This window comes from Lissotriton helveticus, chromosome 11, assembly GCF_964261635.1.
Source record: "Lissotriton helveticus chromosome 11, aLisHel1.1, whole genome shotgun sequence".
Lineage (NCBI taxonomy): Eukaryota > Metazoa > Chordata > Amphibia > Caudata > Salamandridae > Lissotriton > Lissotriton helveticus.
Genome location: NC_136072.1, coordinates 1118640859 through 1118655713, shown reverse-complemented (window position 1 = coordinate 1118655713; position 14855 = coordinate 1118640859). Strand labels below are relative to the sequence as shown.

The following is a 14855-nucleotide window of genomic DNA, read 5'->3' as shown; positions in this document are numbered from 1 at the left end:
ATCACTGCCAAAGCCAACCTCCAGGAAGGAATGTAGGCTGTTGCCAACTGGATGAAGACCAGCCGTCTGAAGCTGAACTCGGCCAAGACGTAGGTCCTCATCCTCAGCTCCAACCCTTCAGCCTGGGACGACTTCTGGTGGCTGACGGCACTGGGGGCAGCCCCGACACCCACGGACCACGCACGCAAACTGGGAATCATCCTCGACTCACCGCTCTCATTGACCAAGCAAGTCAACACCGTCTCCTCCTCCTGCTTCAACACCCTCCGCATGCTCCTCAAGATCTACAGATGGATCCCGACAGATACAAGAAAGACAGTCACCCAGGCCCTCGTCAGCAGAGCCCCGACCAAGCTCATCAAATGACTACAACGCATCCAAAACGCCTCAGCACGACTGATCCTCGACATACCACGCCACGTCCACATCACCCCCAACTTGAGAAACCTGCACTGGCTCCCCGTCAACCAGAGGATATCCTTCAAGCTCCTCACCCACGCACACAAGGCACTCCACAAGACCGGCCCAGCCTACCTCAACTGACTACTCTACATCCCCAACCGCCAGCTACGCTCCACCGACCTCTCACTCGCCACCGTCCCGCTCATCCGAAGAACAACCACCGGTGGGAGATCCTTCTCCCACCTCGCCGCCAAGACATGGAACACCATCCCACTGAGCCTATGACAGACCCAAGATCTGCTGATCTTCAGGAGGATACTCAAGACCTGGCTGTTCGATTAGTAGCCCCCCCCCCCCCAGTGCCTTGAGACCCTTGCGGGTATGTAGTGCGCTTTACAAATGATTGATTGATTGATTGATCGAGGATGGCAGAGGAACTCGGGTCTGCCTGCCATCCTAATAGGCCCCTTAGTTCGAACGTATCAATCTTCACCATGACCTCCTCCAGCAGCTCCCAAAAACAATGCCTCCTTCTCAGACACCGCTGGCTACCTTCCTCCTCTGAATTTTACATTCTCAGGTATTTTACTATGAAATTTCTTCTAACAATCCATTTTGTGAATCCCAGCCGTGATCTATTGCAGTTGGCCATACCTTTCAACATTGATCTGGTATAACACACCTAGATGTCCGCAATTGGCGCTTTAAATTTTTGAGTGCTATTTTTCACTCAAAATGTTAAGTATTAATTTCTCCGGTTCCACAGATTATAGTGCTGGTGTCAAATAATTTTTTTAACTTTACTCTATTTCTATAAATTGGTGTGGGATTTTTCTTGTGTTGCGTTTTTATTACTTATTAAGTGCTGCAGGAATAATTTACACAGTGCAGCTAAGTCAAGCGTGACTGCCTTTGATCCAAGCTACTGAAGGGTTAAGCCGAGGTAATATGGTCATTTTTCTAGTTCACCCTGACAAGGATTGGGGCCGTTGCTTGAGAAGAACTCACCCCTCCTCAACCAACAACCCACTTTCTCGCATCCATATTTCTTGTTTCCTAATAAGGAAGAAACATGTGACGTTATAGTTTTTCAGTTCACTTAAGTATGAAACTTTTTTTAATCTACACAGGTGATGTTAAAGGAGAAACACTGATCAAACTTTCCTTTCGCCCCGTTGTCTATTACGCTCTCCCAATCTGTGAATATTTCAATGAGATTACCTTTGCCTGCTCAGATAACAACTCCATTCAGGAGATACAGAAATGGCTGGATAATGAACCTGATGCCTTGGACTGGAGTCAGACAATAAAGATGATTTGTGAGCTTCAAGGATGTGGGTAAGGGGTCTGCTGTATATTAAGACTGTCCTACTGTGATTTCCTTTTACAACTTTTCTTGTATATCCCTTTTACAGGAAGCTAGTGCTCACTGAGTGGAGCTGACATAGAATGGGAAAGTTAAAGAAAATGAAAGTTTAGAAAAATAAGGAATAATCTACTATGCACTATGCTTGGACTTCTTGTTATACGGTTCCTACTAATGAAGTAAGACTGTTTGCTTAGGCAACGTAAGGCTCAAATATATGAGGACTAGGTCTATGCGTACCATCGAAATATGTTGACCCGATTCCTGGCTAGCTCACAGCGCAACATCCGGACCCGTACCTAATGACGGCTCAGAAGATGACCACCCTAATCGAGCCAGGGAAAACCTGAAAAGAGATCTTACCCTTTCATTAGTAACTCAGACATGCCCAAAGAGATGCACACAAGAAGGTTCACAAATTGCTGTTTCAATATTTAGTGACGCAAGTGGACTCTTGTGTAACATATGAGCGCTGCAATAATTAATAGAATGAAGGAAAACAATGTCCCCAGCATAACAAGAATGGTGAAAAGAATGAATAATTAAACCATTGTACATTTGCATTAGATTATATGAATGCACATAATTGTACTCTTACGTAGCTCTACCTACGCTAAGTAAGCATGGGGGTGGGGTTCTGCCATATACCTTAGAGTGGTCTTACTACCCAGTTACTGGTGTGCATGTGTCATCGAGTAGAAAGTCCTCATGTTAGAGCAGTCTGCCATCCATCTCGGAAAGTCGACTGGGCTAGAATTCAGGCACAGGGTGACCACAGCAATCTATTGGGATGCTCCTCTGCCTCAGTAAAGGCTTGCCCAGTTTATATACTACCTGTATTCAGTGCTTGAGCTCTTATCCGGCTGCATCTTGTTTATTGTACGACAAACTGGCCGTAACATTCAGCAGTTAATAACACAGGGGCATATTATCAAGGGCATTTATCTCCGCTTTTTTGGCTTTAAAAGCCAAGAAAGCGGAGATAAAATTATCTCTCTATTACCTAGCTGTCGCTAACACCAGTTAGCGACAGCTAGTAGGAGATAGCAACCATCTTGGGCCCCGCTTTGCATGTCAGTGAAATTTATCACTAATGACATGCAAAGTGGGCGTGCCAAGATGTTAGCGACTGGAAACAGTCGCTAACATCGCTATCTCCCATTACCAACTTTTGGAGATATTCGCGCTAAGCGCGAATATCTCCAAAAGCTAACACCTGCCCCTGAGCAGTTCTTAGCCATGTTATCCAATGGTAGGTGGATAACATGGCTAAGAGCATTAGCTCGGTAATGCATGAATATCGCTGACTTTTCAGCGATATTCATGCATTTCGGCCGATTTTTATCGCTTGGGAGATAAACCTTGATAATAGCAAGGTTCCTAAACAATAAAAATCGCCACAGAACGGCGATAAAAATATTGCCGCTAAGCCAATATAGCGATAATTATCGCTAGTTGTTGGTAATATGCCCCACAGTTTGTACAGGGTACCAGGGACCATGTTCTAGCAGATGATAATATGCCTGCTAGGAAATATGCATGCAAACACTTATTTTATGAATATGCTATTTCATACGGATGTGTTAGCAAAATATGTTACAAGATTACTGTTTAAAAAGATGTCAACTTCAAATGTGAGCATGTACAAACGGAAAGTGTTTGTGCACAGGGCCTAATAACCACACAACATTCAATGTTCATGAACACAGTTACTCACAATCACAGATAAACCAAATGCTCACTAAGCTACCTTTGATTCTATTTTAACATATCTTTCCTGACATAAATACTTACCATACCAATTCAAATCTAGGTCCTGATGAAAGTGATGATTAGTCCACCATTTGATGAATGTTGCACTTAAGTTGTAAGGGAGATTATGTTTTAGGTTATTGTCACCCTCCCTAATTTAATAGTGAAAACACACAAAGTGCAATTACCCTCTTGCTCACCACATTTTTATAGGATTATCATTTTGATGGATGAATCCTCACTTTCATAATATGGTAGGCTTCATAACTGGGTTCAACATGTATACATTGTAAGCAGCCAAAGTGCTCCTGCCTTGTGTACATCATTCGGGTGGAGTCAATATGATGATCACATTGAAAGTATCTCGTTTGTCATTGACAGGTTTTTGTAAAAAAACATGTCATTGATAAAAAACAAATGCAGAGTCCGTAGCTTGCCCAGCTTAGTTTCAATTTTGTGACAGAGCTACCACATCAAAAGGTTTTAGGACCAACAGAAATAGAAATTGTGTTTAGGCTAAATTTTGTTGTGTCAAATATAACACATGACAATATGACAATGCCCAATTTTACCTCCATAATGAGATCCTCAAATGACAGACCGACAAATCACAGGACATGAGCAACGTTTACCTCTTTCTTTTTCTGACATGTACCACCTAAAAGTGAAGCACTAACAGAGAGAAGCATTGAATTCAATTAATTCACATTATACACCCCCGTGCTGACAGGGGACTGCTCCACTATTGGCCCAACTACTCCCCTTGCTCTCTCGTGGCCCATTGCAGCCGATTAGGCGCTGCTTGGGTGCCACCACCATCTTGGGTGAACAGCAGGCGAGCTGTCCAGTGCTCCGCCACTCCCGCCCTCACTGGTACAAAATGGCCCCCTCGTTCAGGGAGCGCAGCGGACGGGCACAGCGGGCGCGCGAAAGGAAAGCCCGTCTGCGCCCGTCCGCGCCCAGACGGGCCCTGGGGCCTGCCATGCTGCCGGACTGACTACTTACTCCCGTGAGGAGTTGCTGATCATTAACAACGGTCAGGGCCACTTGAATGAGCTAACACTCAATCGGGCCCAGAGATTGGGAATTTTAGCTAATTGCTCCCTTACCCCTGAAACCACCACAATGATAAATTCAAGCCTAACCAGCCACACTGCGTCTGATTCCCATCCCCATTCCATGTCCATAGTCTATCTAAACACCCGCTCCATGGTGAAACACAATTTGGACCTCTTTCTTTTACTGGATATGGATAAACCCGACATCCTTTTACTTACCGAGACTTGGTTGACCCAAGACTCTGCCCCAGATATAATTGCGGCACTACCACCAAACTATTGCATTATTCACGCTGATCGTGATTCAGGTAAACCTGGCGGGGGAGTGGCGGCTATCTTTCGCCACGACCTGGGTGTCACCGCCTTGACTAGCCTTAACCTTCCAGACACTGAAAATTTGGTTCTAAAAATTGATACCTCCTACACAACAATGGCCTGTCTCCTCCTGTATAGACCCCCTAACAATATGCCGTCCTTTCCTTTAACACTTAGCGAACAAATCGCCAACCTGGCCATTGACCATAATTAGAACAGACGAGAACACCCTGCCTAGGGATATAATGGCCCTTGCTAGAGGGTCCAAATGATATATGAACTGGGGTGATTAAACTAAAGGCTAACACAGTACACAGCAAGCAACATGGTCAATTCAAGTAGGCTCCACCAAAGATGTATTAGGAAAATATATGTTTTTATTTTTCTTGTAATTGATATCACACAATAATTTTTTTAAAAATATAAAAAGATGAGAGATAAATTATCCTTAGGTTTCACATGATATACTTTGGAGCATAAAAAACAGGTCCAGATCTGATAATAAAGTGCAAAAAAGGAATTAATCTCACTACATAGAGGCCTACCCAGTAACGACCACACTGCAATCACACTTACACATTCACTCCTATGTTTTCTCACTCTATCTCATTCTATCATTCAACTTTTAATCTTCCATTCATTCTACTAATCCTAGCGTATGCAACACATCAATGTTCACTATGTTCCATGAGTCGGGGTGTTATTTCAGGCAGATGACTTTTACAGCGGTTCCAGAAGTTCTTAGGACAAGGAACCGTGTTCCTGGGGACAAGCGCCGACGCGCGTTTCGGTGATAGGCCAATGAGGCCACACCTTCATCAGGGCTAGGGGCAGTGTACTGGGAGGGACACAGGCATAAACTCTGAAAGAAACATATAAAAGACAACATGGTCTCAGTTTTTCATACTGTATAAATACACACAATATTGACCAAACAAATACATATATCCAACATATACTTTTCCTTGTTCAAAATTCATTTTATCACTTGTAGTTCAGTCATTACGTATAGAGGCGATGTACATGATATTGACCCCTTGCTGCTGCGCAATGTCCAGCCTTGTAAAGACACTCCCATAGTTAGATTCCCTAATTAGTGGAATCTATAGAAGGCATAATGATAGCCTGAGCTAAATGAACCGTTGGTAATATTTTCACTGAACAAATCCTTCATCCATTTCTTTAAACTATACATACACTTTCACTCAAATGACCACCTAACCATATTTATAACATGGGATCTGAGATCCTAAGTGATACTTTTTCTCATAATCATTATGTGATTCTCCCTCGGGAGTACCCTCTGCGCTCACCATTACATATACAGTAAATACAGGACAGTTATTGGCCTTGGCTAATAGATATACACACTAAGTTATTACCTGTAGGTTTATGTATTTTGCAGAAGACCACGAGACTATAATGGGGCTGCTGCACAAGGAGAGGAGTGTATGTCTTTTATACTTCACAGGTCTCCACGGGTATTTGTCCTGGGGAGGAGATAAGGAAAAATTCCTTGTATTTTTAATTATAGATAATGGTGGAGATGGCATACAATCTCTATTTTCGCATTCAGGGCTTCTAAGTTCATTTCCCTTAATCTTAAAATAAGTTGTCAAATCCATACATTGACAGTACCTGTGAGTTCTTGAGACAAAAAGCGCCCGAATATTAAATGAGCGGTGGCAGGGTTTTGTAGTTCTGAGTGGTGATGTTTTTCAATCCGCCTCCTGTGAAAATGAATAACACACGTTTGTTCTAGATCCCTTTTTACTAGAAACACCTGTCGTCCATTGGGTCTATTACACAGTTTTCATTGGTGTACCTGGGTCTATTTATGTTCCAAAGGTATTTTTCAACACGATTCTTAATCGCAAAGTGGTTTGATATAAAAACTCTGTGTATCAGGTAGTTTTGCTCGGCACTCGGGTATACCTCACCGTTTCTGAATGAAAAGGGAAGTAATACAACCACATTATGGTGTCGTGTCCTAGATCTCTTTGATAAAGTAGTCCACAGGGTTATGCAATATACATACCGGGACCATCAGTGTGCACCGCGATAACCCGATTCCTGTCAGATGGGATGACCCTCACTCTGGATCTTGCTAGCTGTTAGCTGAGGAAAAAGGGGGGGGGGGTTATGTTACCTATTTTCTGCCACCTAGTCCCATCAGAAACTTCCACATAGTGGTTTGGTGATAATTACCTTTCATACACGAATGGATGTATCTCGGGTGGGGTTCCTTCTCGATTTTACCCACTGCCTCGGGAAATGACCGGGCGTAAGGAATCCTATTGGTACAAAACAATAGACGGAACCTATTATGTCTATATGGAGGTAGGATCTAACTCCATCTAATCCCTCGGTAGCAGTTCTAAGGCCCTTACCTTAAAAACGATGCTCGTTTCTTCAGGTGGGGTTCCGCTGACAACACCGGTCAGCCCACTGCCATGAGGACCACCGGGACAGACGAATTCCTGATGGTAGAAATGGCGAAAGGCAGGGCCTGTTATATCCTAAGACAGCAAATGTTCAATGAAATCTAATCTATTAGTAGCCATTACCGCACCCTTACCTTCAAGACGGTGCTTGTATCCTTTAAATGGGGTTCCGCCGACTGGATCAATCGACCTATCCGTGGAGACGGGATTCTCGCCCGTTTCCATTCCGCCCTTGTTTAAATACAGAAAACGTTCGCGCCTCACGGAGAGTGTAGTCAGCTGTGTAGGCGGGTGCGATCATAGAAGACGGACTAATTCCTTCTATCAGGAATCTAGTCGCCATCTTGTGTATACAACTATGTTTACATATGATGTCCAGGCGTACCTCTCTAAGTACAACCCACCGAATAGATGACGGACTGATTCCTTCTGTCGGGACTCAGTGGCCATGTTGTGTAAACTTGCTCACCTTATTATTTATGTATGAAGTAAACGCACACCCATCTTAGTGAGCCCGACCAGAGGGGTAGTCAAATATTAGCGTCGAGTTTTGCTGATTCTAATAAATATCCAGAGCCAAAGCTTTCCTGTGAGAATCCGTTAAGAATACCACTCAAAATTTCACAGATCACACTGAAATATTTTCGGTGCCCTTAGATCTCTGTCATATGTGTCAAAAATGGGCAGGGGCTCCATTTATAAAAATACCTGGTGCCAAGGGCAATCTTCATTTAATCCTCCGTCCATGGCATTCAGAAAAAAGATCCAGAACACCTCCCGTTTTTTACGGAGGCATACTGGGTCAGTTCCTGGGCTTGCTTTTATCTTTTCTAAGATAAACCAGCGGAGTTCCAATTCTTTGTGGTCTTTCTCAAGCCAATGTGCTACCAGGGGGGCGGCTAACTTTTTATTCCTGATGTTAGACTTATGCTCTCCTATCCGTACCCTGCATTCCCTCCCAGTTTCACCAACATAAGGGAGATTGCATGGGCACAGTATGAGATACACGATGTTACTGGTGCGGCAATTGGTCATGGTGGTATTGTGTTTCACTGAAATCGTACGATTCTTGATGCTTACAGTCTCGCCCACAATGGCCAATGGGCAGGCCTGGCATGATCCGCATTTATGGTTTACTAGTTGATCAAGTTTGCCAGGCGCAGCCAGAGGGATAGTATCCCCTACAGCCAGTTCCTTCGTATTAGAAGGAACTGTACGGACCTATCAGATTTCTTGTACCAAGCAGATATCCTCCAGGAAAAACTCCGGGTTCGAGGTTACCCTCCTAGGTTGATCAAAGAGTCCTTCAAGCGAGCAAGGTATACCAACAGAGAAGCCATGTTTATGGAAAAAGAGCCTGGCAAACTTGATCAACTAGTATGTGTAACCCGTCATTCTGAAATAAACCACAGAATCCGACAAGCCATCAACTCGAGTTGGCATATTCTGAACTTGGAAAAGGATAAACCGAATCTGAAGCGCCCAATTTTTGCATTCAGGAAAAACCCGAACCTGAGAAACCACCTGGTTAGGGGTAAAATAAAAGATACCCAGCAAAATAACCAAACAGCTGTAACAGGGTTGGAACCAATATATGGCAACCATAAATGCGGATCATGCCAGGCCTGCCCATTGGCCATTGTGGGCGAGACTGTAAGCATCAAGAATCGTACGATTTCAGTGAAACACAATACCACCATGACCAATTGCCGCACCAGTAACATCGTGTATCTCATACTGTGCCCATGCAATCTCCCTTATGTTGGTGAAACTGGGAGGGAATGCAGGGTACGGATAGGAGAGCATAAGTCTAACATCAGGAATAAAAAGTTAGCCGCCCCCCTGGTAGCACATTGGCTTGAGAAAGACCACAAAGAATTGGAACTCCGCTGGTTTATCTTAGAAAAGATAAAAGCAAGCCCAGGAACTGACCCAGTATGCCTCCGTAAAAAACGGGAGGTGTTCTGGATCTTTTTTCTGAATGCCATGGACGGAGGATTAAATGAAGATTGCCCTTGGCACCAGGTATTTTTATAAATGGAGCCCCTGCCCATTTTTGACACATATGACAGAGATCTAAGGGCACCGAAAATATTTCAGTGTGATCTGTGAAATTTTGAGTGGTATTCTTAACGGATTCTCACAGGAAAGCTTTGGCTCTGGATATTTATTAGAATCAGCAAAACTCGACGCTAATATTTGACTACCCCTCTGGTCGGGCTCACTAAGATGGGTGTGCGTTTACTTCATACATAAATAATAAGGTGAGCAAGTTTACACAACATGGCCACTGAGTCCCGACAGAAGGAATCAGTCCGTCATCTATTCGGTGGGTTGTACTTAGAGAGGTACGCCTGGACATCATATGTAAACATAGTTGTATACACAAGATGGCGACTAGATTCCTGATAGAAGGAATTAGTCCGTCTTCTATGATCGCACCCGCCTACACAGCTGACTACACTCTCCGTGAGGCGCGAACGTTTTCTGTATTTAAACAAGGGCGGAATGGAAACGGGCGAGAATCCCGTCTCCACGGATAGGTCGATTGATCCAGTCGGCGGAACCCCATTTAAAGGATACAAGCACCGTCTTGAAGGTAAGGGTGCGGTAATGGCTACTAATAGATTAGATTTCATTGAACATTTGCTGTCTTAGGATATAACAGGCCCTGCCTTTCGCCATTTCTACCATCAGGAATTCGTCTGTCCCGGTGGTCCTCATGGCAGTGGGCTGACCGGTGTTGTCAGCGGAACCCCACCTGAAGTCAAAGTCAAAGTCAAGTCAAAAAGATTTTATTTGTGTAGGTACTCAACCGAGGACCACAAATGTAGAAAATGTAATAAAATTTAACAAAAAAAGAAAAGTACATTACAAATTAATATAAAGCTAGTGTTAATTTAAAAAATTTGTACAAATTATAACATACAAACTCATTTGGGGGATTAATACCTGCTATTAATATTTCGGAATCTTTTACTAACCTACAGGATCTATATATCGGCAAAATATACTGTGCACGAGCAGCTACTACTTTAAAGTTTGGACAAATAAACAGTAAGTGTTCCACAGTCTGCTCACCCCCTTGACATAACAAACATAGCTGAGAGAGATCTCCGCGTGTCCATTTTGATTTAAAAGCTTGTACAGGTAAAATCCCTGCTCGAAACATAAAAATCACCCTCCTTGCACTATGAGAAAGACAAAATGAGATATAAGGGTGTATATTTTTGTACTCTATAAGTGTGGTAAAGGGTTTGAATATTTTAAGCCGCTGGCTGTGTGCATAGTCCAAATCATAGCTCAACCTAGGAGTGAAACATTTTAGAAAGAGTTTTAGTTGCGACGCGGACCAAGTCTTTAAGATTTCTAAAGAAGTTCCAGCCATTTGGAGCGCCACCTGAAGAAACGAGCATCGTTTTTAAGGTAAGGGCCTTAGAACTGCTACCGAGGGATTAGATGGAGTTAGATCCTACCTCCATATAGACATAATAGGTTCCGTCTATTGTTTTGTACCAATAGGATTCCTTACGCCCGGTCATTTCCCGAGGCAGTGGGTAAAATCGAGAAGGAACCCCACCCGAGATACATCCATTCGTGTATGAAAGGTAATTATCACCAAACCACTATGTGGAAGTTTCTGATGGGACTAGGTGGCAGAAAATAGGTAACATAACCCCCCCCCTTTTTCCTCAGCTAACAGCTAGCAAGATCCAGAGTGAGGGTCATCCCATCTGACAGGAATCGGGTTATCGCGGTGCACACTGATGGTCCCGGTATGTATATTGCATAACCCTGTGGACTACTTTATCAAAGAGATCTAGGACACGACACCATAATGTGGTTGTATTACTTCCCTTTTCATTCAGAAACGGTGAGGTATACCCGAGTGCCGAGCAAAACTACCTGATACACAGAGTTTTTATATCAAACCACTTTGCGATTAAGAATCGTGTTGAAAAATACCTTTGGAACATAAATAGACCCAGGTACACCAATGAAAACTGTGTAATAGACCCAATGGACGACAGGTGTTTCTAGTAAAAAGGGATCTAGAACAAACGTGTGTTATTCATTTTCACAGGAGGCGGATTGAAAAACATCACCACTCAGAACTACAAAACCCTGCCACCGCTCATTTAATATTCGGGCGCTTTTTGTCTCAAGAACTCACAGGTACTGTCAATGTATGGATTTGACAACTTATTTTAAGATTAAGGGAAATGAACTTAGAAGCCCTGAATGCGAAAATAGAGATTGTATGCCATCTCCACCATTATCTATAATTAAAAATACAAGGAATTTTTCCTTATCTCCTCCCCAGGACAAATACCCGTGGAGACCTGTGAAGTATAAAAGACATACACTCCTCTCCTTGTGCAGCAGCCCCATTATAGTCTCGTGGTCTTCTGCAAAATACATAAACCTACAGGTAATAACTTAGTGTGTATATCTATTAGCCAAGGCCAATAACTGTCCTGTATTTACTGTATATGTAATGGTGAGCGCAGAGGGTACTCCCGAGGGAGAATCACATAATGATTATGAGAAAAAGTATCACTTAGGATCTCAGATCCCATGTTATAAATATGGTTAGGTGGTCATTTGAGTGAAAGTGTATGTATAGTTTAAAGAAATGGATGAAGGATTTGTTCAGTGAAAATATTACCAACGGTTCATTTAGCTCAGGCTATCATTATGCCTTCTATAGATTCCACTAATTAGGGAATCTAACTATGGGAGTGTCTTTACAAGGCTGGACATTGCGCAGCAGCAAGGGGTCAATATCATGTACATCGCCTCTATACGTAATGACTGAACTACAAGTGATAAAATGAATTTTGAACAAGGAAAAGTATATGTTGGATATATGTATTTGTTTGGTCAATATTGTGTGTATTTATACAGTATGAAAAACTGAGACCATGTTGTCTTTTATATGTTTCTTTCAGAGTTTATGCCTGTGTCCCTCCCAGTACACTGCCCCTAGCCCTGATGAAGGTGTGGCCTCATTGGCCTATCACCGAAACGCGCGTCGGCGCTTGTCCCCAGGAACACGGTTCCTTGTCCTAAGAACTTCTGGAACCGCTGTAAAAGTCATCTGCCTGAAATAACACCCCGACTCATGGAACATAGTGAACATTGATGTGTTGCATACGCTAGGATTAGTAGAATGAATGGAAGATTAAAAGTTGAATGATAGAATGAGATAGAGTGAGAAAACATAGGAGTGAATGTGTAAGTGTGATTGCAGTGTGGTCGTTACTGGGTAGGTCTCTATGTAGTGAGATTAATTCCTTTTTTGCACTTTATTATCAGATCTGGACCTGTTTTTTATGCTCCAAAGTATATCATGTGAAACCTAAGGATAATTTATCTCTCATCTTTTTATATTTTAAAAAAAATTATTGTGTGATATCAATTACAAGAAAAATAAAAACATATATTTTCCTAATACATCTTTGGTGGAGCCTACTTGAATTGACCATGTTGCTTGCTGTGTACTGTGTTAGCCTTTAGTTTAATCACCCCAGTTCATATATCATTTGGACCCTCTAGCAAGGGCCATTATATCCCTAGGCAGGGTGTTCTCGTCTGTTCTAATTATGGTTTTTTTCCCCCCTATGGCCTGCCTATATCACTAAGGATCCCACGGGGAACCCCCTTCTTTTGTATACTGGCCATTGACCATGCCAGGATTCTTCGGGTTGGGGACTTCAATTACTGGTTCAATGACCCTTTGGAAGGCCCTCAGTCGCGTGAACTCACTGAGCTTCTCACAAACCTAAACTTTGAACAACATGTGCTCTTACCTACCCATTGCAAAGTTCACATCTTGGATCAGGTCTCGTCCAATTCCCTTTTAGTTACAACCCGGTAAATACCCCATGTCTATGGTCTGATCATTTTCTTCTCAAATTTAATCTCGTCTACCCCCCTAAAAAGATCACCGCTACAGCTATGGGTGGACAAGCCAGGAAATGGAATTCCCTAGACAGGTCGGAATTTCTCCAAACACTTGCCACTTCCATTCCACCTCATCATCCTGACATTAACACAGCAGAAAATAACCTCTCTTGCTGGCTGCAAACAGCCAGTGACATCCATGCCCCATACAAGATGACCAAACTGGCCCGGCGCGCAGACGCCCAAAAATGGTTCTCACCAGATCTTAAAGCAAAGAAACTGGCCCTCCGACAATTAGAGCGCCACTGGCGTCGCAACTATGCCCCTGACTCTAAGTCTCGATATATCACAGCCAGGAAGGATTATATGAAATCTATCCTAGCCACGAAAGCTGCTTACTTCTCGTCCTGCATTATTAACTCAACTAATAAATCAAAGGACATTTTTTCTATTCTCAATGAATTAACTAATCTTGACAATGCCCGTCCTAGCCTGCCTCCGACCCAGATCCTCTGCGACTCATTGAACGTCTTTTTTACAGAGAAAATTGCTGCCATCAAAGCCAGTATTCCACAAACCATAAGTCCCACCCTTTCTGTTCCTAGTCCGAACACTACTGACTCACTTAGCAGCTTCACTCCTATCACCTTAGACCAATTTCAGGACTTTATGGTGAGAGTAAAACCAGGTGCACCATCTGATAGATGTCCACCCTACATTTTGAAAGACTGCCTATCAGTTATTCTGGTTCCCGCCTGCACCCTCCTAAATAATTCATTAGCCACTGGACAAGTCTCCCTCGCATTCAAAGAAGCAACAGTTATACCACTCCTAAAGAAACCGGGCGCAGACCCCACCTGCAAGGCAAACTACCGCCCAATCTCCCTTCTCCCCTTCTTAGCAAAGGTGTTGGAGGCTCATGTTGCTAACTGCCTGTCCAACTTTATAGAGGCATCAAACTGCCTCGAAGTACATCAGGCGGGCTTTCGCCCAGCCCATTCAATGGAGGCGGTGGTAGTTGCAGTAATGGATACCCTCCGGGACTGTGCCGACAACTGCCTCCCGCAGGCTTTAGTGCTCCTGGATTTCTCGGCCGCGTTCGACACGGTCGATCACACCATCTTGATTGACTGTGTCTCCCAGGCTGGCATCCGGGGCACGGCAGCCTGTTGGCTGAAGTCCTTCTTAGAAGACCGTTCTCAGGCAGTTCGCCTGGACAACCTGGTTGGCACCAAGCAGGTCATCACATGTTGTGTACCTCAGGGATCGTCCCTGTCACCCCACCTGTTCAATCTCTACATCTCCCCCTTAATCTAGGCCCTCAGAGACAAACAGGTGACGGTGCTCAATTATGCGAACGATTTACAGCTCCTATTCCCAATCAACAACTCGGATATTTCCATCTTCTTCTTTCAGTCAACAATGAGGTTCATCCAAGCTTGGATGAAGCAAAATCACTTGAAATTGAACCCAGGAAAAACCGAGCTGGTTTTGACCGGGGACAGCGTTAAACACTGGGGCCCACACTACTGGCCAACTGACATGGGTCAAGCTCCGACCACCTCATCCTCGGCAAAAACGCTCAGCATCACCTTAAATAGCGACCTCTCA

The 14855-nt window shown here is 43.6% G+C and overlaps 1 pseudogene; it reads left to right on the top strand.

Annotated features, from left to right (window-relative positions):
• The first annotated feature begins 1507 nt into the window (after positions 1 to 1507).
• Positions 1508 to 14855, top strand: part of LOC144790949 (nicotinamide N-methyltransferase-like) — a 140299-nt pseudogene continuing 126951 nt past the window's right edge.